We start from the raw sequence: 24492 nt of genomic DNA on the forward strand, positions 1-24492 counted from the left end.
CATTACTCCAGTTTTGATGTCACTACACTGGTTACCTGTGTCATTCAGAATTGACTTTAAAATTCTGCTTATGGTTTATAAAGCCTTAAATAATCTCGCCCCATCTTATATATCGGAATGTCTGACACCTTATATTCCAAATCGTAACCTCAGATCCTCAAATGAGTGTCTCCTTAGAATTCCAAGAACAAAACTTAAAAGAAGTGGTGAGGCGGCCTTCTGCTGCTATGCACCTAAAATCTGGAATAGCCTGCCAATAGGAATTCGCCAGGCTGATACAGTAGAGCACAATTAAAACACTGCTGAAAACACATTACTTTAACATGGCCTTTTTATAACTTCATTTTAATCGTAATTTAACTTAATCCTGATACTCTGTATGTTCAATTCATCATAACAACTATTCATGGTGGCTCTAAAATCGGTACTGACCCCTACTCTCTTTTCTGTTTCTTTTTCCGGTTTCTTTGTGGTGGTGGCCTGCCACCTCCACCTACTCAAAGCTTCATGATGCTCCAACAATGATGGACGGATTAAAAGGAAGAAGTCTACGTGACCATCATCATCATCAGGCCCTTCCGTGAGAACCCTAAATCCAAAGAGGACTGTTTCATTTATGTTAGGTAGAATGCCCAGAGGGGACTGGGCGGTCTCATGGTCTGGAATCCCTACAGATTTTATTTTTTCTCCAGCCGTCTGGAGTTTTTGTTTTTCTGTCCCCTGGCCATTGAACCTTACTCTTATTCGATGTTAATGTTGATTTATTTTTTTATAATTATGTCTTTCATTTTTCTATTCTTTAATATGTAAAGCACTTTGAGCTACTGTTTGTATGAAAATGTGCTATATAAATAAATGTTGTTGTTGTTTCACATCTATCAACTTACCTATCTATTATATAGTGCCTTTCATGTGTATCTATTATATTGTGCCCTTCCTACCTACCTATCTATCTATCTATCGCCTTTCACATCTATCTATATATCTATCTTGCAAGTATCTCCACTCACACTAAAGAAGAAAGCACATAGACATAGACATGTTCACCTACAATGTGAATGCATGCATCAGTAAAAAAATCCTTGCCAACACCTGTGGCCATGGAATTCATCGCAAAACTATGGCAAGTGGCAAATTCTTTGCCCTTTGTGCATGTATGCAGCATTCAGTGTACATAACACCATGTAGAGGTAATCAAAAGAACAGAAGCCATGGAAAAGCAACTCCACTGTGTCTGCTATGTTGGAATGTTCTTTTCTTACAGGAAGAGTGGCCAATCAGGGAATGAGGTGTTGCAATGAGCATGATCCAATCAGGAAAGGGCTACCTAATAAACACAGACCAATCAGAGTGTGGTTCACATCATCATTCATATTACATTGCTTAGCTGTTGTTTCCAGAAGTATACAGCTTCAGATAGTGTTCTCCTAAGGCTCCAATTTTGGGGGTTACAAATACTGGGGTAGCATGGATGAAAGGCAAAAACAGTCTATATTTTTAAATGAAAACACTGTAATGCAGATGTAGCTGTAGTTAATCGATCAAATTTATTTTGTATTGTAACTTCCTACTGAAGCAGCACAGAGCACTTAGTAATCCTTTTATAGAGAGTATCGTCACTAGCGCTAATCATGTGAGTTGTATGGGCTACTCAGTGGGCAGGGCACAGAGTCAGTGCTCAAGCCTTGAAATCTGCTCCTGCACATGTTGATTGTGGAGTCTGCACATTTTCCTGTGTCACGGTTTTCTTCTCAGCTCCAAAAGTTAATTGCCATTTCCAAATGAGCCACGTATGATCGTGTGTGTGACTGGACCCTGGCGGTGACTAACTAGTCAAAGGTCACTTTTCAAATAATGAAATGTGCTTATGGCGAAAGGTGGATCCATTTTTGAAGTGAACACTTTCACAGAGAACCTGAAAACACAATATTATATAGCACCTGTGAAACACACTTTGCAATATTTACTGTTTTTCAAAGGGAGTTCCTCATCCTGCCAAAAAGAGCAGCAGCTCCAAAACAGCAGTCAGTTTTTCTGTTTTAACACATCTCTTTTAAAAGCTACCGCCTAATAACTTGATAAAGCAAGCATAAAACAATTTCTTTTATATGGGATCTTTTTAAAAGGACAGTTTCCTCAGGAGTTTCAAAAAAGAACACATTTTAATTTTAAAAATCTTTTCAAAAGAAATCACATTGTGGGGCCGAGGTTAGCACATCTAGAGCCCTTATTTAGAATTCTGGCTCATGTATTCCTGGCCTGCAGACGAATGTTCTCATTGTGTTTTTTATCGGGTTCTTTGGTGTTCTCCTTGAGTAACTGTAGGTTAGTGGGTGACTCTAAATTTGCCCAGTTTGAGCAGGTGTGGATGCACTGCAAATAATGAGCCCGGCCTTGGCTTTGGACACGGCGGCACTGCACTGGAATAAGCTGATTTGAGAATGGATGGGTATTTTAAAATGATAGTCCCACCCAATGTGTATATCTAAACTGATTTATTTAAACCAATATACTGTATGTATCTAAACCAATATATCTCAACCAATGTGTATGTATATCTGAATCGATATACAGATCCAAACCATTTTATACATTTACGAACCAATCATTTTTTTTAGAATGGCCCCTTCATATATATATATTTTATTGTTGTCATGGTATCGACAACCCACTTATTATGGTAGAACATAGAAATGTATGGAATAGTAATAATGTCCTTATGAACTAAAATGGTAAGTTTAAAGTCCTAGGAGCTACTCAGACATGAGACCTAATAAAGAACAAGGCTAGACAGAGAGACATGGCAGCAGCAGTTCTCATCTCCTCAGAGACACTGGAAATGTAACCAGGCTAAAATGACAGATGACAATGGAAAATTAAAGGAAATCAAAAGGTTTGATTACGCTACCAGACAATAAAATGATATAAATTAAATACACATCATAAAACATAAGAAACAAATAGAAGTAAAGTCTGAATGGTGGGAATCAGTGCAAGTGAGGGCCGCTGAATCTACAAACTAATTAAAATGGCAGACTCAGTTATAGGACACACTCTGGAACCCCAGGAGGTCATAGCGAAGGAGAGAATGAAAGCAAAACTTGAGTGCCATGATGAACAATGCTGGACATCATCTTTGTGACACAACAACACTGAGGACTTTCAGCCAACAAATCATTCAGCAGAAGTGGGTCAAAAAACGTGACTGGGGGGCTCCTTTATACCAACAGCAATACTCCCGCATAATTAAACATTGCGACTGGGACTGCCGAGTCAGCAGTTTATATTTAATTATCTATTATTTATTTATTTTTTTATTTAAAGAGCTTCTGTAAAGAGTCAAATTTCACCCTGGGGACAAATAAAGTTTGTTTGTTCATTCATTCATTCTATCTAATATTTTAAAAGTTTCTTGGAAGAATATTGTTCTTTGCTAGAAGATAATGCTATTATAATGTTAAGCAATTCATTTCATTCATTTCTTTCTGCTGCTCCCATTACTGTTGATAATTATTCTTCTGCCAATAATTTTTTTATACAAAGCATGAATAAAATCTACTCTCTATATATAAAATCATAAGCCTAAAAGTGCAACAATTTTACATGACATTTTTATGTGACGTTTTTTGTCACACTTTAAATCTGGCTTATTTTAAAACCTACATATATACTGTATGTTTGGTATCATTCTTTTCAGAATGTATCAAAATTTAATGTGATGTTAAATTTTCAGATTCTTATTCCTTTTTTAAATCATAAACTAAAATATCAAGAAAGTCATGGTTTTTAATAACAAGAAAATAGTGGTTTTTATTTTTGATCAAGTAAACTTTCTTTCACAGCAACAAACTATTAAAAAAATCATCTATTTATAACACCAATGTTTGTATTTAGGTGATTTAGTTAGCTGAAGGTCAAGGCACCAAAGGCACCAGGAGGGCTTGCCCCCTAGTCAATATATAAAAATAAAGGATACAGCTGGAAGTCAAGCCAAAATGTGACCGTCTTGTTGTCATCTGTACTGCTCTGTAAATTGACTGTAAATAGACTGGCTCCTTTTTGGCTGTTAAATGTAAAATGTCTGAATTTTGTTCATAGTTAAATAAACTTTTAGAATTTATTTATTTGTGCTTTTATTTCTAGACTAAGTGCAGTGAGATTGATCCATTAATGAAAACCACTTGTCTTCAGATGATTTGCTAACAGCTAAGAATTTCTTATAAGTCAATCAGCAATGTAAGGGCTTGTAGCATTTTATACATTGATGTATAAGTAGTGCTGAAAATAAAGTGTTGCATTACTAAGAGATTTATACCTTTTCATATTATATATTTTGTATATAGTCTTTTAAAATGATTATTAATAAAAAAAATATCTATATTAATATTAAATAATGAATATGCAGTTAGAAAAACACCTATTAATAGCACTTTTTTAAAACTAAATATTAAGCATTCTGTATAATTTTTCAAAGTCTTTTGCAAAGCAGTAATCTCTCAATTTTTATTTTATGGTCTTTTACGAAGATCACTATAACTAACTAAGTAATTCTATTTAAATGTATATATTTCCTATCAAAGATGCTTAGCCTATTTAAACATTGTGCAAAGTAATTAAGCAGTATACATTTTATATCACACTAGCCGAAGCCCGGCGATGTAAGAATAGGAACGGAAAATGGTGAGAAAGGAATTCAGTATAAGAAAGGCTTAGGAAACCACCGTCGCAGTATAAGAAAAATAGTAAGGAGCGAAACCAATGTCAATGGTCGAGAAAGTACCTTCCTGTAGCAGGCTACGGAAAACATATAGATAGACGCCGCATTCACTGTGTTGCCCAGTCGACACGATAAGTCAGCACATCCGCCCTATTGTGAGTGGTAAAAGTGCCATTTAAACTAATACAGGTAGACGTGGAAACCGGGTTTTCTGATGAAAAAACAATAACGTTTTAAACAGTATCGTTTACATACAACAGATTTTGGCAAATCGTTTACATGCAATTATTTATATCCATTTATACACTAAATGTGTGTGTATCCCATGGTCTTAGAGTTGGTGGGCGGGGCTCTGTGAGTTGGCGATCGTGGCTCTCTGTCTTGTGTGCGGTGTAAAGTCAAAGTGGCTCAGAGGTGCACAGACGAAAGCGACTGAGGTTGTGTTTGGTGTGTTGTTGCGTGCCTCGAGAGCGACGCTGGACTCGGGAGGACGGTTACAGTTGGCATGCGTGGCTCTGTCGTGTGTATCACATGACGCGATAGGAGGGTTAGAGTTGGTGGGCGGGGCTCTGTCGAGCATATCCCATGGTCTTAGAGTTGGCGGGCGGGGCCCTGTCTTGCGTGCCCTTAGTGAATTATATATATATATATATATAGATAATGTTCTCATACCCCTGTACTCCAGTTCATGGTCACAGCGGGGTGCAGCTTTGGGAGCATCAGGCCCAAAGCAGGACACGCAGATGTGGTCTATTAAGAGTGGACTGACCGAGTATCTGAACACACACAACACTGGAATGTGAGGAGAAAAATTCACACTGACATGGGAGGTTTAGACTCCACATGGACAGACAGCAACCTGGTGCAGGACTTGAACCTAAGGTTCTGAATCTTTGAGGCAGCAGTGCTAACCACTGAGCAACTATATATTTTACAAATCAATCAATTTATCCATTATCCAACCCGCTATATCCTAACTACAGGGTCACGGGGGTCTGCTGGAGCCAATCCCAGCCAACACAGGGCGCAAGGCAGGAAACAAATCCCGGGCAGGGCGCCAGCTATCTATCTATTATATAGCACCTAATGCATCTACCTTTCTATCCATTATTGGCTATTTGCAAACAACCAAAGAAAAACAAGTTTGCACTAATTGATTGACTGAATAAATTGCAAACTAAAAAGTGAATTGTTGATTTGATTTGTGAGCTTTGTAACTATTAATAAAAATCAGGAGTGTCTTCTCAAGACTTTCTCGTATGCTCAGATATGGGAATGGATATTTGAGGAGTAAACTAAAAGACAATAATTATATTTTTATATTACATACATTAAAGAACCATCAACAACCAATCAAATGAAATTAATAATATATTGAACAATTATTATAAAAGTAAAGTTGAATAAATCGGACTCCATGAATAAAAGGTAAAGTACCACTTCCGATTAGTGGAAATAGCCCAAAAGTTCATAGAAATCTACGTCATGTACCTAATACTTGGTTGACCTAAAAGAAAGTGTACTCAAGTTATCGTGTTTACAGACACACACACACATAATTCCAAAAATGGTATTTTTCAGACACAGTGAGGCCTAAAACATCGAGATTCATCAAAATTTCGACAACAAATTTTTGGACGATTCCAATACTTTCCTTATACTTTGTATACGAGAAAATAAAAATGCACTCTTAACACCGGCCTATGGTGTTTCCGGAAGAGCTCAGATGGCTTGTCACCATCAAAGCGTTTTATTTTCTTTAGTTTCCTTTCTGTAATCTTCTTTTTACTTTATCTACTCTCTGACATTCTTCTTTTTCAGTTTTTTGTTTCTTTTTCACGCATCTCACCTCTGGTCTGATTTTTATATCTTCTGTCCTCTCCAGCCATCTTACCTTACCATCGGACTAAAGAAACACTAATACTGTATATTGGATGTCTCTGCTTTTCTACTAATAATATATCTCTTCTATGTAATTTATTGAGTTATTTTTAAAATTATTCTTCTTCTCTAATTTGAATTTGTTATTCTTTTCTTGTAAACTATTTTTTTGACATCTTGCAAAGCATTTTGTGCTACACCCAGTGTAGGGAAATTTCTCTGGAAATAAATGCATTTTATTTTCTTTAGTTTCTTTCTGTAACCTTCTTTTTACTTTATCTACTCTCTGACATTCTTCTTTTTCAGTTCACATGTCCGACTTACTTCCACACAGTTACATGGTTTGTGAGTTTAACATTCTTCCTTTAAACATTCATACATTCTGTACATTTGTCTTTCCCAATATGTACTATCATGATAAATGTTTTATTTGATAAAAACAAAATGACTTGCAGGATGCAAAAGCCTTAAACCCAACTAGTATTTAATGTAATGTCTTTTCAAAAATTCACAAAGTGGTTAAAAAGCACAATGTCCTGTACTAAACTTGCCTTATTTATTATGGCAAACCTTTGAACAGAGCAGCTTCCCTGGGCACGTGGGATACTAGTTCATCAGTTGGAGTTTCAGTGAGACCTGGACAAGTGCACATTACTACAAAGTTTGCCTGATGGTCGTCACCCTGAGTAGCCCATCGGAATCTTCACGCAGTAACCCAAAGCCTTTCAACCCCCAAACTAAAGCCCAATTTCTGTTCACCTTTTGAAGGTTTCTGCTATTCGTTGCTTATTTTATTAAGCCAGTGACATCTTATTGAAAATGCTCTTCTCTCCATCTTTCCATAATAACCCAAATTCCTGGGGACTCCGGCTCTCCTGGTGCGTTTCCTCAAACCCAGTCCCGTTTCTTTCAACATTTATTAAATCAGCACTTGGCAATAAAGGCTGTTTCTTTTCATAGACTGGCGTGAAACTGATTTAAACTTTCTGGAATTTCAAAGTAGGGGAGAAAAAAAAAAGTATAATAAAAAGAGGCAAAAGAAAAGAGAAGAGAAATGAAAATTTAACAAGCTAATATTCCAGCGTCACTTTACAGTATGCATCTCATTATACCTTCATGTGCCGTGCGCGGCTGTCCTTTGTGAAGCGGAGCAGAGCAGTAAACACGTGTGTGGCTTTCGCCTCAGATGGATGCAATTATGTTATAAAAGCGTAGATTGCAAGGGACTGCTCTTTTTTATTTATTTTTTTTTCTGTGCAGTCAAAGGCTTTGCAGGAACTGAGGGCTGCCGATGGTCTCCCAAATGGCTGTGGAATGTGGCGAAGCCCAAAGAGCCCCAAGGAGTGACCTTTGCACAAGTCAGGAAGCAAGCTGCTCTCGTGGCCGTGGCCGGTGAAGGTACGCTGTCCTTACGAGGCCAAAGGCTAAAGTGTCACTGTGGCTGAGACGAACCTCTTACATGGTTATGAAAAACATTCGGTAAATGCAAACTAAAAATTATTAAGCAAAGAACGTACTAGATATACAAACACGCAATCATTCAAATGTCTCTTATGCATTACAAGCACGATAATTCATGTATTTAGTATGCTGTACCATACTGTGAAAAGTCTTCTGTTGTTGTTGCTGCATCAAAAATGAAGTATATGGTGTGGAAACAAAGCACGAGACATGAATTTTAAGTGACTTTCTTTATTTTGTTTTTTTTTCACGCATCTCACCTCTGGTCTGATTTTTATATTTTCTGTCCTCTCCAGCCATCTTACCTTACCATCGGACTAAAGAAACACTAATACTGTATATTGGATGTCTCTGCTTTTCTACTAATAATGTATCTCTTCTATGTAATTTATTGAGTTATTTTTAAAATTATTCTTCTTCTCTAGTTTGAATTTGTTATTCTTTTCTTGTAAACTATTTTTTTGACATCTTGCAAAGCATTTTGTGCTACACCCAGTGTAGGGAAATTTCTCTGGAAATAAATGTTGTTGTTGTTCCCTGATTAACTTTTTAAAAAAATGGTTTTCATTAAAGGAGCAAAACAAATCGAAACCCACAAAAAGTTCATTGAATCGTAAAAAAATAATATAAGTAACGATGTTTCCCATTTAATATTTTAAAAATGCAATCTTAGTGGAGGTGTGCGGCAGTCTAAAGATTAGTGGCAATGGTGTTGTTGGCCGAGTCCCGTTTATACTATTTTGTTATTTTTGGTCTGTTTTAGTGTTTTGTCTGCAGATGAATAATTATTACCACTACCACAATCAAAGTCTAACACTGTTGTAAAAAATGTATATTTTTACACCATTGCTTGCATAATGTATTGTAATCAGATGTTCATTTATTTTATGCTATTTTATTGCCTCGAAGCATAATAAGCACTTTATTTTCCTTTGAGTTTTCCATTTACATCTTTTCCTAATTTAAAAAGATTACGTTTACAATTTTGTAGATAACGTAGATATGCAGTGCTGTGTTGCTATGAAATAAAAATGAAATCAAAACCGTGTTTCTTTAACTATCCATCCGGTACTGTATTTCATTAGTTAATGACTTGTCAGCCTTAATGACTACTGGTATAAATATACATATTCACACAGACATGTATGTATTTGAATATACAGTACACTTACATGTATATATGTATGTATATGCTCGTATGTGTATATATATATATATATATATATATATATATATATATATATGTATGTACATATGTATACATAAGTTACAGGATAAACCCGATTTTAGAACAAAGTAGTTTAGACTAGGCCAAACCGGTTCCGGTTTGTCAAAGCGGACAGGATGAACCTTGTCTGAACTAGATTATCCTGAAATCAATGTAGAGCTTCCAGTCCAAACTAATTTGGCGTGCAGTTGCACTTTCTTAGGTCAAGCTGAATCATCCTAACGCGCTTCAGACAAACTGGCTTGGCTTAGTATAAACTAGCTTGTCCTAAAACACACACATACACACATATATATATATATATATATATATATATAGTGTGTGTGTGTATTTGTGTATGTATATGTGTAGGGTGGTCCAGATGTAGCTATGTAATTTTCATTATGCTATAACTTATTAAGTTTATTACATAGAAAATCACCCGAAAAACCCTGGACCATCGAGAAGTGTGCAAACTGACAACATGAAGAATCGTCTTCGCGCTGAACTGGAATCGTCCCCGCATAAATCAAAGTCATCCTGACGATCTGGATCTTCATAATTAGAACTAGACCACCCTGTACATATATATAAAAACAAACAGCATATATATGTATACATAATATATATATACATATAGAATTATATATATATATATATATATATATATATATATATATATATATATATATATATATATATATATATACATACATATACACACACATACATATACACTAGACATTAAGCCCATTACAATAATGGGCGCTAGAAAAGTATTGCATAAACATTATTAGGAACAGTCTATATTAAATGACAAGGGACCTTGACCTCATTCTGTTTGTTGTCTTAATTTTTTTTATTGAAAATATTTTTGCAAGAAGCCTAAAGTAAATTAATATTAAAAATAAAATAGAAACGTATATGACAATACAGTAAGTATAATTAATAGTGCAAAACTTTGTAACAATCTGTAATGCACAATATCTGAAGAAGATATTTAGGAAAAAGTTTCTATTTTTTTACTTTATGAAATTTTTCAATAAAAATTTCATTACAGACAACATTTTTTGTAAATACTCTGAGTTTGGCAGCAGTTTGTCTTGTTCAGGACCATCTACAACGTTGACAACAACATCTGTAAAACTTCTAACTATTGATAATGGAACATATAACTGACCGTGGCTGAATACTGGTTCTGGCAAGCAAATGCCAACTTTTTCTAAGGTTTGCCCTTGAGCTTTATTAATTGATATGGCAAAGGCTAATGTAACTGGAAATTGTCACCTTCTTAAGGTAAAGGGTAAATTAGTAGAGGATGCAGCCAAATCAATACGGGGAATATTCTGACGCTCATTTTCTTTTTTACAATCGATCTATTTGCTCGTATTTTTCTTTGTCTTTCAGCCTTTCTTTTGTTGATGTTTACTTGCTGAGCTGACCGTTCTTTCAGGAGATGTTGCTTATATACGATTTGAGTGTCTGTGTCTTTTGTCCTACTTGACGTGTCCTTTTTATTGGGTGGCATGTTGTTAGTAGATAGTTAGTTAGTAAACATGCGCGGGGCAGCATGCGTGGCGTCTCCCCAGCAATGAATTTTATGTGCGCGGCCGCGACTACCCAATCAGCACTCTCCCCAGCAATGCTGTCCTTTATTTGCTTATCATGCGCGGCCGCGGCTACGCCATTCACTGTGTGTCCAGCTTCAAGTGTGTGTGTGTGTGTTGTGTCCACGGTCTCCCCAGCAATGATGTCCTTTCTTTGCTTATCATGCGCAGCTGCGGTAAGCGATTCACTGTGTGCCCAGCTTCTAGTGTGTGCGCCCACGGTGCCGTGCGTGTCGCACCGAGCCCCGTGCATGCGCAATTCACCAGAAGACACACACACGGACACCTGGATGCACACAGGGGTTTTATTAAAGAGGATATATACACAGTGTATATATTATATATATATATAGAGATATATATAAATGTATATACAGCATATATATATATATATATATATATATATATATATATATAAAAATATGTACAGAAAAAATCCCAAAACTAACTGTCCTTCTTTTTAAGGAGGATGAGGGTCCATAAAGTGTGCAGCAAGCTTCTGAGGATGTTCTACCCGTCCATGGTGGACGCTGTACCATTCTTCACTGTGGTCTGCTGAAGGAATGCCAAGTGCCTGAATACTTTCATCAGGAAGGCCTGCTGCCTTACAGAACTGACACGAGCCTCACTGCAGAGAGTGGAGAAAAAAGAAGATGGATGATGGAAAACTAAAGGTCTGTACTCTCAACAATGTTGTCCCGGTGCACCTTTAGGCATCAGCTCTTTGTGTAGTAGGAAGCCTTACTGTGGCTCATCTTTGTCAATACCTGATTTATCTTAATTCATATCAGTTATGACATGGGGGCAACATGTATCTTTATGTCTATGTACAGCTCTTAAATTTGACTCTTGCACTTAAATTCCCAACCAGTGCAACATCCACAAATGAACACTGTACAACAGCATTAATGAAAGCAGTGAATATGTAGATAGTAATAAATACACATCACAAGCTCCAGTTTGGAGAACATGTGCACAGGATGCAGATTTTTAGGCTGATGCAGATGTGTGTGCTTTTCGCCATATTACTGCATTTATATTGTTCTACATCTCGGCGTGCAAGCATGTGTGTCATTTCCTCCATCTCCACTGCTCAGCAAACTTTACATATTTTTGGTATTTATTTTATCATCGCCAGTTTTCACACATGGCCAACCATATGTTACTTGGTCTAGAGCAACTTCAAGAGCAAAACTTAAAGTAAAAGTATTTGATACAGAAAAGCAAGGAAAAGTAATTCTCCATGAAGACAGAACATTTATACAAAATATTGTGCATAAGGAAGTATTTTGTACTTAAATATGTTATTTAAATGGGATAGCTTAGCTATTAGTTAAACAAATGGGCTTAATTGACTGAATGGCCTCCTCTCATTAGTCATATTTCTTATTTTCTCATGTTCTTCTTATGTCCTCATTTCAGTAAGGAGTTTCATAAGCATTCAAGTAAACATGCAACAAGCAGGGAAGAATACAAGTTACATGTATACAAAGAATCATGTAAGCATACAAGTTATTTATTCATTTTCTCATCTTTGTTGGTGCTTACAACTATAAGTGCTGTAATTTCATCCAATATGACAGCGCTTCTTTCCACAGATAGCAGGACGTGCGGTTATGGATATTTTTTGTGAATCATATAAAGCCTTTATCTATCTACCTATTACAGGATTTGGGGAAAGTCAAAATTTTGAGTGCCGAGTACGCAGTAACCTTGTTTCATAGTATATTGACTTAATAACCTTGTTTTATATATTGTCTCTTAACAAAAGATATAACATGGTGTCTTTTGTTTTGTTTTTTTTGGTCAAAATCCCCTTGTGCTAGCTTTTTCCAATGGTCACGATGTTAAGAAGTACAAAAGGTGTCAGACATATATTTGTCTATACAGTAATTATGTGACTATGATTACCTGACCACTAGTTTTCTTAAGATTATTTTTCTGTCCAAGACATGACAAGTGACAATGGATGTATGATATATGTGTTAGCTTAGAGGTGGCTCTGTGGCTAAGGATCTGCACTGGCATCTGAAAGGCTGTCGGTTCAAGTCCTGTTACTGCCAGAAGGGATCTTCCTCCATTTGGCCACTTGAGCAAGGCCTGTAACCTGACATTTGCTTCAGAATGGCTGTACAATAGCTGACCCTGTGCTCTGACCCCCAAAAGTCATGTGAAAAAGAAAACTTCCCCTCAAGGATTGAAAGTCTATGTAAAGAAAAATAAAATCAGAGACAGTCCTGCTCAATGCAACACACAAACATTTCAGGCAGCTGCCACATATGTCAGCAATAAAGTAATGATAAAAGTTTCTTTAATTTATTTTTCATATAGGTAATTTATTAAAAGTCTCCACAGTTTGGTGTTAGAAGTGGGATCTAAATTAAAATACAATGGACCAAAAAAAGAGCATCAATAAATGTATTAAATGTTGATTTTAAATTGGCCCAGAGTCAGTGTTGTCTTAACATTGTCACAGGCCCTCGGGCAAAGTAGGAGTTTTGATAGCAAAACAGAAGCATACACAGGCATCAAAAAACATTGTGGGCCTCTGGCCAGCGTCCACTGTGCCCACATATTATAACGGCCCTGGGCCGTACGCGTGTGTGTGTGTAGTATGGAACCCTGTAGTGGACTACTGCCCTATCAAAGGTTGGCTCCTGTCTTATACAAGCTACTGCAGAGATAATGCTTTGGCCTCCCATCAGTCTGAGCTGGTGGGTCAGAAGAATATTACAATATGTTTTGAGCTCCATGTTGTACACGCTCTTCACTCACGACTGTGTCTCTTTCTAGCATTATTAAATGTGCAGATGATACCACCATCACTGGACTCATTTCTGGGTGTCACAAGTCAGCATACCGGAGGGAGGCAGCTGGCCCTGAGAAGTGCTGTCAGGACAGTCATCTCTTAACACCAGCAAAATGAAAGAGATGATTACTGACACACGAAGAGAGACAGAGGTCAGCAGCTAGCACTGTACTTGTGAGAGGGGCCACATTTAAATTTCTTGGAAATAACATCTCTGAGGATCTCACTTGGACCTGCCATGTCACAGACCTGGCAGCGTTGGCATTTTCTGTTTGGCATGCCAAGCACAATCCTCAGCAACTTCTACGGATGCCCAATTGAGATTATCGCCATCTACTCCATCACAGTCTGGTTTGGGAATGATACAGCATGGGGGTGCCTGGCTCTGCAGCGGCTGGTAAAATCGGCACAAAATATAATTGGAGCAGCACTGGAAGACATCCAGAACACCAGAGATCTCATAACATTATTAAGCCCCATAACAATATTAAGGACGCAACTCACCCACAAGATGATGAACCGTCCATACTGCTACCATCAGGGAGATGATATAAGCGCATAGCTGCTAAAAGAGTTTTCTCCCTTTCGCCATGAGGCTTGTAAATAAAACCCATCCACTGTCCCTTTGCTCAGCCCTGCAGGCTTGTGTGTGTCTGGAGGGGGGCGGCCATCTTGAGACCACAAGCCTGCAGAGCTTACATTGGATCATTTACTTACACGTGAACTCTTACTTCTGTTTGTAGATGAACTTCTTTTACATCTGAGTGTTTTTAGTTTACTGTTGTGTATTCTTGTTAATTGCTGTATGTTCTTGTTTATTGCTTGAGGACTCAAAGATTTTCATTGTACCGAGAACATATGACAATGAAGTTGAAATATGTTAGAAAAAAATCAAGCTAACAGAAGACACGGAATATAAAGTCAGTGATATTAATCAAAAAAATAAAAGGGTTTGTGAAATGTTCTACAGAAGCGAGAAAGGCATGATGGGATTCTTCACGGCACTTTTCGGGGAGTACAGCGTGAAAATTGTGCCTTTCAGTCGGAGGTTGCTGGTTCAAGCCCAACTACTGGCACACAGTATGGCAGGACTGAGACACAGCCCTTTGTGAAAACCCTACAATTAATTTCATGACATTTATACAAGTTGGTTCAAGAATTTTCAGGACTGGAAAACCTCTTAATCTAATTTAATGCTTTACATATTTTGTAAAACGTGTTTAGGAATACCAGCCTACAGTGTGCAAAAAAGTTGGATGTGAGCGCAAGTTACCCAAACTATTTGATAACATTTCAGTGATTATTTGTATCTGATCATAAACCAGGTCAATACGATAGCAATTGACAAGAAGAATTCTTAATGAATTGCAGAGTTATGGTATTTGAGAGTTCCTCTAGAGTTTCCCTTTCTCTTGCACGATTTGGTTCAAAAACTAATCAGCACATCGTCACCTCGTAACAAGTTTCAAGTTTGCCGTTTTTCTTTCCGGCCCTTAAAGCTCTAAAAACTGTAACACACAACAGTCATTGAGATATCAGGGGAAACTAAAACGTCAAGATCCGTGAAAAACCGGAGATCAGAATTTTTGATGAATCTAAAGCTTTGGCTCCTCCCCCATAAACGAGAGGTTATGGGGGGCGCAAAGCAAATATTACAGTTACTCCTTGAAACGGGGCCCTTTCTGGGTTGACATGGCACCTTTCAAAGAGAGCCATGTCATAAATTGCTTTCTAAAAACTTCTGCCTTTAAAGAAATTATGTTTGTAATGTGAAAATTCTGGTAGTTTGGACTTTTCTGGCTCCATAACTTATGCGAGTGACGCATGGTAACTATCGTTTTTTTCAAAAGCATACTGACTTAAATTTACTCCGATACATTTTATATATTGTATTTATTTTTATATCTCTCTCCCCCGTTTATAATCGGAATAGTTACATATTTGTTTGTTTATATATTTTTGTTGTATTGTATTGCATTGTTGGATGAACAGTAAAGGTTTCCCGTTGTATCACAAGGTACAGTGACAGCAAACTAGGCTGAATGAGATTAACATTTCTTATAATGACTATGCTGTGCTGGACTGACTTCCCGTGCAGGTGTTATTTCTGCCCAATGCTTGCTGGGATTTTCTCCAGCTGCCCCACGACCCCACCCTGGATAAGCGGGTTAGGACAATGGATCGTTGGAAGGAATAATTATTACTCTGTAGCACATTCCTTCTTTGTCTTAACTGTGGCTTCACCCCAAAATTATGATTTATTTATGCAAAATGTTTTATGTTCATTTGCATTGAAATTTCAACCCAGGGAGGTAGGAGATGAAGGAATGGACTGGCTTTCAGAAACATGGGTGGTTGGTGGCTATTAAATGTAATACAGTGGCTGAGCCTGAGGCTGTTGCACGCTGCTCCTCCCTTGAAACTCAATTCTGTCACTTCAACCTGGCCTTGCTCTCCTGTTTTGTGTTCAGCACAAACATCGGTTTTCAGTCTGTCTCTGCTCACACGGAGTCTCTCATCCCTCAACTCTGTAAGCGAATCCTTTCTATGATTCTTCCTAAAAATCTCAGAGAGTTGTGTATTTTATCAGAATAGAGAAGTGCCTCCGAATGGCAAGTCAAAACCCCCCCGGACCCCCCCCCATCCATCTCTTTTTCATGCTCTGTATGGGCTCCTGTTTTGAACAGATGCTCACGATGACTTTGTCCCCCTCTAACAGTCCATGGCTAACTTAGCAGGGCGTCTCTCGTTTCAGTCCGTGAACATTACACTATTTTACTGAATGCTTCGTAACACTTCTCACTTTGAAAACGGTTGAACGTTCGACTAAAAAGTACAGGATAAACAAAAAACATTAAAAAAAATAAACGGAACATAAGAAACCCGACAAACAAAAGGAGGCCATTCAGTCTGTCAAGCTCCATCTGTTGAGCTAGTAGCTAAGCTGTCCCAATATCTTTTTGGTTGTTGACTCTTTGCATTGTTTTTTGAAGTACACTGAATTCTGTTAACAGAGCCCTTCATCATGGACTTTGTTAGTTACGTTCTTGTCTTCATGGTTTTGACTTTGCTTATTTTTCCCTGACTACAATTCTCCTCTTGATCTTATGTTCATTAAAACCATCTGCCACCCTGTGCAGGCAGTACACAGGGCACTAGTCCATTACCATGCACACTCAAGCACATATCTAAACACACAGGCCAGTTTAGAATTGACAATTGACCTAGCATGTTCATGTTTGAGAGGTGGATGGGAAATCAGAGCAGCAATAGCTATATAAATAGCTTTATTTCATAACTAGCTGGGCTGAAAATCTAAGTAGTCAATTCAGACCTCAATGTTAACATTTGCAGTGCACCATGCAATGCATACTGTATATCTCTGTTATATGATGTCTGGTATGAGATTCACATGAGTAGTGCTAATGCTTATGATGTGCAATATATTGGAGTGACAAATGACATGTCTTTTATAAAAATTTTTGTGATGCGCCATCTGTTGGAATAACACATGCAATGCATATGTCTCCATTATATGCCATTTGGTATAAGATTTGTAAAAGTAGAATTAATGTTTGTGACGTGCCATCTATTGGAATATCACATTACTTTTATTTGATGAAAATGTTGGTGATGCACCATCTGTTGGATTGATAAATGCAATACATATGTCTCTGTTATATGCCATTTGGTATGGGATTCAATAAACAATGTTAAAGTTTATGATGTGCCATCTTTTGGAATGACAAATGACATGTATTTTATAAAAATGTTTCTGACACACCATTTGTTGGAATGACAAATGCAATGCATGTGTCTCCATTATATACCATTTGGCATGGGATTTGTAACAGCAATGCTAATATTTGTGATGTGTCATCTATTACAATGACAAATAAAATATATTTTATAAAAATGTTTGTGATGAGCCATCTGATGGAATGAGAAATGCAATGGATGTGTCTTGGCTATATGCCATTTGGTATGGGATTTGTAAAAGCAGTTTTAAAGTTTGTAATATGTCATCTATTAGAATGCCAAATGATGTGTATTTTTAAAAAATATTCGTTATGTGCCATCTGTTGGATTGACAAATGCAATGCCTTTGCCTCTGTTATATTCCATTTGGTATGGGATTCTTGAAAGTAGCGTTGATGTTTGTGATGCATCATCTGCTAGAATGACTCATGCAATGCATGTGTCTTTGTTATATACTGTCTGACATGGGATTTGTAAAAGCAGTATTAACGTTTAAGATGCACCATCTGTTGGAATGAGAGACACATTGCAATCGGATGGACCCACAGACAGACACTTATCCTTTAATTAAGATAGATTAGAGTAGCTGCTATGGCTGTTCATGTGATGAAACAAAGGAAATATTTATCCACCAATCTAATATGTAACTCTCTTGATCCAGGGTTGCAAGGATTTGACTGTTTGGTTGCACTGCTATCAAGCTTCAGATCATCCCAGAATAACCTTAGGCCTTAAGTATGATACTAATCCATTTAAAACTGACATATACAGCATTTTTAAAAACAAATGCAAATGGAGACTGAGACCCTCCACAGAATGTGCCAGCAGAGCAGTGGCACCTCAGCTCTTTTTCTTTGTGACTGATCTCATTTCTCACAGCTCCAAAGTGGAGTTCAGCATGGTGCTCATGCAAGATAGAGCAGACAACGGCAAAGCAAGTCACGTGCAAACAAAGCCAAAAAACACGGAAAACAAAATGTAGTTTTCCTTGCAGGAACTGATTTGTGGGCTGATGGTCTGCTGTTCGCTGTCTGCTCTCGGTAACGGCAGGGATCTGTGCCGTTGGCCTTTACTCCTTAGTGATCTGCTTTTCTGGTGCATCGTCGACATGTCAGCCGTTTATGATTTCAATTCAGCGTGTACTCCCCACACCCTTTGTTTCATTATTAGTGTTGCAATCCCGAAATTGCAGAAAATGCATTTATGACACGTGGGGAGCTACGAAAAATAATATGAAACATCCAACAAGGGATAAAAGGAAATTCTGAAGAAAAGTTGCCAGAAATGAAACAGAAGGAAGGATCACAAGGACAAAAGGGAGCAAGCTGAGCTGGAAAAACATTAATAGACAAGGAGAGCGTATGTGACAGGAGGTGTGAAAGGAAAATGACAAACACCTTAAGGCATTATAAATAAAAAAAAATTAAGCTTTACGTTATATAGTATCCTTCAGAGTGGAAAAAGGGTAAAAAAAAAATATATATAGCATTTTGTCCTAAAAAAGAACAAAAGCAAAACAAAATGAAAAACGGAAAATACAAAGCCAAACACCAAAGACATTTATTATTGTGCTTTGCTTTAATGGAGGAAATTGTAATAAAACCAAACTGGGGAAGAAACAAAAGCCAAGCTAAAGGCATTAGTGGATTAGCAGACAAGTTGGTAGAGCAAACAGACAGTAAGGGCCAACTTATCATTCTCAATGCCACTTAATTGTCTTCAGGGTCACAGGGAGCCTCATTAGTGGAGGGCAGGCAGAGCGGGTTAATCCATTAGGTGACACAGGGGCACCGTCTCCCAAGGGGTACTGTTTATGAAAATTAGGGGGCACGCGCTCCAGAATCACAACCACCCCTCCCCACTCCTGGTTGTGCTATGGACATTATGGTAACTTGAGGGGCACTTGCTCTGGACACCTTGCACATAGGAAAGGCGCTATACAAATAAAATGTATTATTATTATTACCGATGGGTACAAAGCACCTAGGGCTCCATATGGATGGGCTTCAACTTGGTGTCAGTCCATCTCAGGGTCAGCGTAGAGTTGTCATTTAACTGCACGGGCCTTTGAGATGTACAGTGCACCAAGAAATTTTATAGAGACGTAGGAAGAGCTCCACACTGACACTTCCAGGGTGTTGAATCTGTAAGACCACTAAGTCACCCCCTGATGAATGAACAATGCTTACAAATTCAAGAGAAAGTTTAACAAAAAAAAAAAAAAAGGGGGTAAAGAAAAACCAAAAAACATCAGAAACTGTGGGCCAAAACAAAAAAATGTGAAAACATGTGGGAGGAGTACAGGGAAAATCCTAAAGCATTTGAAGAGAAGCATATAGTCGTGTTGTGGGCACTATGAGAGGATGAAGTGGAGCTCCCCGACTGTGCCAACGCATACTGGAGCTGCACTTGCCGAAAGGCACTTTTACAACAAAAACCCACCCGGATGTGCAACCCTGCAGCATGGCGTGAAGGTCCAAAGAGGCCGCTAAAAAAGTTTCTCGCTTCATTATCCATGTCGCAATCGATGCCGTCCACAAACCACTTCAAAGCTGGGGCCCGGTCTCTGCTTCATTAAACAACCTAAGGGCTCTGTTCCTGTTTTGCAATGTTTTATTTCGGTTATACGTTTTTTTTGTTTGTTTGTTTTTATATTCTATTTTTTTGGTGTGTGTATCTTGTATTTCCTGCTTTTTGGACATCCTGCTTTGCAATCAGACTAACGCACACTGGACAAATGAGACATAATTGCCTTTTTTTTTTTTTTTTAATTTTACAATTTTTCTATTGCCAGATTTTCCAAAGACAGAAACGTTTTTCTCAGAAGCCTGCAATCAAGTGGCTGGCTGCAACAACCCTGCCAGAATAGAAATGGATTTCCGCTTATATGTGTCTTTTTTAATTATTTATTATAAAGCACCAAGCATATACCACGTTTAACTTTCCTTAACATCATTTTTGAAGTACGGACGGCTTTAGAGCCTTGCAAAGACTCCATCTTGTCTGTCCTCTAACATGCTTATCTGGGTCAGTATCACCAGGAGCTGAAGCCTATAACAGCGGCATCGGGCACACTTGCTGCCCCACCCAGGCATGGCACCAGTCTATCACAGGGTACACCCACCCACAAGGGGTCAGTTTATTATCTCTACATCATCAAAGGCACATATGTTTGGAAGGTGGGAACAAACCCGGGCTACCCGCAAAGAACATTCAGACTCCACAAAGGCAGTGCCCCCATGGGATTCAGAAAAAGTCTTCTAGAGCTTTGAGACAGCAACACTAACCGCTGCACCAACAAGCCACCCTCTTATGTCAATTGCAACATAAATAACCCTACAGAGCAGAAATGGCACTGCATCTGATTTGGAGCTGGCTGGGGGGGTTCTAATCTCACCTCCCCGATCAAGTAACATCACTCAGGAGGACATGGATTTGGTGAACATGTGTGTTCGTTTTTGGAGATGTCATACCACATGAAAGGTGCCAAGTAAAGCAAAGCCTGGCGGTTAACGCCCATTCTTACTTATTATAACGTCTGCTTTGGCTGACCAAGGCAACTTTCAAGATTTTGAGGTAGAATTGGTTACATTGTTTTCTGGTTTTCCTATGGAAGAACGGGCAGGTCAAGTGACTTGCTCAGGATCACATGGTGTCAGTAGTGGGATCTGAACCCGCAACCTTTGGGGCTTGACTTGCAAAGCCTTAGCCACAACAGCACTCGGCTTTAATGAATATTTAATTAGAAAATTGTTTGATGGTTCAGTTAAACATTTTATACGGAGGTTTACCCTGAAAGGCATTTTAAAAAATGAAGGTTGATTGATTCTGCTGATCTCGGTAGAATATCCAGTACCTTTATCAATGGAGAGAGTTCACTAAATTTAATTAAGTTTAGATATGAAAGATGCTGTATAACAGAAAGAAAGGCACAAAGAGATATTTTATGGAAAATGTGAAAAGTGCTATGGTATAATAATAATAATAACATTAATAATAATAATACATTAAGGGTGGCACAGCGGTGCAGTGGGTAGCGCTGCTGCCTCGCAGTTAGGAGACCTGGGTTCACTTCCCGGGTCCTCCCTGTGTGGAGTTTGCATGTTCTCCAAGTGTCTAGGTGGGTTTCCTCCCACAGTCCAAAGACATGCAGGTTAGGTGCATTGGCGATTCTAAATTGTCCCTGGTGTGTGCTCGGTGTGTGTGTGTGTGTTTGTGCGCACTGTGGTGGGCTGGAGCCCTGCCTGGGGTTTGTTTCCTGCCTTGTGCCTCATGTTGGCTGGGATTGGATCCGTGACCCTGTAGTTAGGATATAGCAGGATGGATGGATAATACATTTATATAGTGCCTTTCCCATGCTCTCATATATATATATATATATATATATATATATATATATATATATATATATATATATATATATATATATATATATATATATATATATATATATATATATGAATTAAAGGTGATATATAATGGACAGATATATAGGTACTGTAGATATGAATGGTGATATACAATAGAGACGGTATTGTGAAAGGTGCTATAGATTGGAGGGATGGATGTGAAACGTCACCTTCAATAAAAAGTGGGAAAAGTATTATATAATGAAAAAAGGAAGGGAAATGTGACATATAATTTGATAGATTGAATTTGAAATGAGATGTATAATGGTGGGAGAAATCTGAAATCACCACAATGCAGGAAACAAAATTGAAGCCATTAAAAACTGTTTTATTGATTGTAAGATATATTGACTTATCAAAAAAAAAGGGTCTGTCTGTGTGACCATCCGGTTGCCATGTCTCTGTCAGCCCAACAGATGGCGCACAACAAACATTTGTAGCAATACAATGCATTGCATTTTCCATTCCAACAGGTGGTGCATCACAAAAATGAACACTGCTTATATGAATCCTATACCAAACGGCATACAAGAGACAGATGCAATGCATCTCTCGTTCCAACAGATGATGCATCACAAAATATTAACACTGCTTTTACGAATCCAGTACCAACTTAAACATAATAGAGGCATATGCATTGCATTTGTCATTTCAACAGATGGCTCATCACAAACATTAACACTGCTTTACAAATACGATGCCAAATGGCATAACATTGTTATATGCCATAACAAATCATTGTTTTTGTACTTCCAACTGATGGCTCATCATGAACATCTGTAGTGCTAATGCATTTTATAACTAATAATGTTTGTAATGCGCCATCGGTTGGAATTACAAAAACAATGTATTTTAGTTCTATATACATTATAAAGTAAACTAATTGATCCACTACAAACATTAATGCTGCGGGCTACGTTCATTATTTAGATTTCAGCTCTCTTGGATGGGTAGCACAGCTTGTTTAAGAATAATTAACTTATGCCAAGAAATCTTATCACGTACATTTTGCAGAATTTTTTGCTAAAAGCAATACACCTCCTAAATCTTTTTTTTTTTATTTTCTTATTTTTGCATACACGTGTTGCACTGTATTAAGTAAGTCAACATTTCTAGGATTAACCCAGGCTCTCTCGTTGTCCATATAGTTTTGTTCTCCTCGGTCCCTGACATTTTTTGGGGTGAAACCCAATCTTTTCTATGTCTTCTCCATTCTAAAGCTTCCTGTTTTAGTGCAAGTCTTCATCCAGTGATCCTCTCTCTGCCTTTTGCTTGTTTCTCCTTAACTCTGCTCCACACCAAGTCTTTCTCTTAAATCAGCATGAGACACCACTCATCCACCTTATTAATATCATGATTTTTTTTTTTTTCCAGCTTTGCTCCTTGTTGTTCTTTTATTAGCCACGTGTCACTTCCATACACCATACTCATCCTCACACAGCCTTCTCAAACCTTTCCTAACAACGCCAAGACAGGGTGACTTCTTTATTAGTCAGAACGGAGACAATGGCAAGAATTTCTTCCATGTTCCTCTCACTGTGCCTGCACCTCTGTGTGCTACTCAACAGGTCATGACAGTCGCAGAACTTTGCTAATTCCTCCAAATCATCTCCACTGACAAGATCTACAACAACACCTACAGAACATCAGCAATCTGCACCCTCCTCACACACTTTTCACAAACAAAGAACACCTTTAGCTCCCTCACATCCGCCATCATGATATCCTCCAAGAACATCATCACTCAATAGGAGTTGCAGTCCAGTGGATCTCCACCACCCTTCTGCTGTATAATGGAATTTGCCCACACTTCTTTTTTCCATTTTCAGGAATCCTCCTTCCACACACAATCATGTTGTGTAGGTCAATCAAACATTCACCTTCATGACCTTCCACTGCCTTCAACACTTCCAGCACCACACCAGCTGCTTTACTCATCTTCACCCTTTTTGAGTGCCTTTGCAAGCTCCTCTTTTGAAAACGTACAGCTTGGTCTTTCTGTTATCTCACTCAGCCCAGCCACTTGGTTCTCCTCAATGAGCTCCTTCTTCTTGTATTTATTTCAGGCATCTCCAATCCCGTTACCGTCATTCATGATTTTTCTTTTTTTGTTTGACTACACCCTGTCTTTGTTTTCCGCTCATTTTGAGACCCTGGACCCTTTATCTTTTCTCCTTCTACATTCTGCAGCTCCCACCTCAAAACGTCTTGCGCCTCCCAGTTGGTTTTATGTGCCTTCTCTTTGCTTTCATAGACTTCGTCCTGTCACTGCCTGCATTGCTTTTCTGCCACTCCTTACTGCACCTCTGCGTTCCCCTCAATTGCCAGCTCCATCTCAGCATTCCACCATCATGTCTTCTTGTGCCTGTTGTGAATGCGAAACTTGCCATGTATTGGATAGATCGATTTGAATGGTGCTATATAATAGATACATGGATGTGAAAGGTGACATACACAGTGGAGTCCAAAAATATTTGGCAGACATTTGTTATGCAAAAATTATTTAAATTCATGTTTCTCTCACGAGGCAACAGAATGACAAAGTGAAAACAGGAATTTAGATGTAATTGTAACCATCAGTGGACGGTGACCTTCAGAGACGTTTGTCCAGGCTCTGGCCGGACAATTCAAGGACATTCCCA

The 24492-nt window shown here is 38.1% G+C and overlaps 1 protein-coding gene across 1 annotated transcript in view; it reads right to left on the reverse strand.

Moving 5' to 3' along the window:
* Positions 1-24492, reverse strand: part of LOC120524952 (twist-related protein-like) — a 45597-nt gene that overhangs the window by 7473 nt on the left and 13632 nt on the right. The gene's annotated exons all lie outside the window — the stretch shown is intronic.

The sequence above is a fragment of the Polypterus senegalus genome, chromosome 3 (genome assembly GCF_016835505.1).
Source record: "Polypterus senegalus isolate Bchr_013 chromosome 3, ASM1683550v1, whole genome shotgun sequence".
NCBI classification, from domain to species: domain Eukaryota; kingdom Metazoa; phylum Chordata; class Cladistia; order Polypteriformes; family Polypteridae; genus Polypterus; species Polypterus senegalus.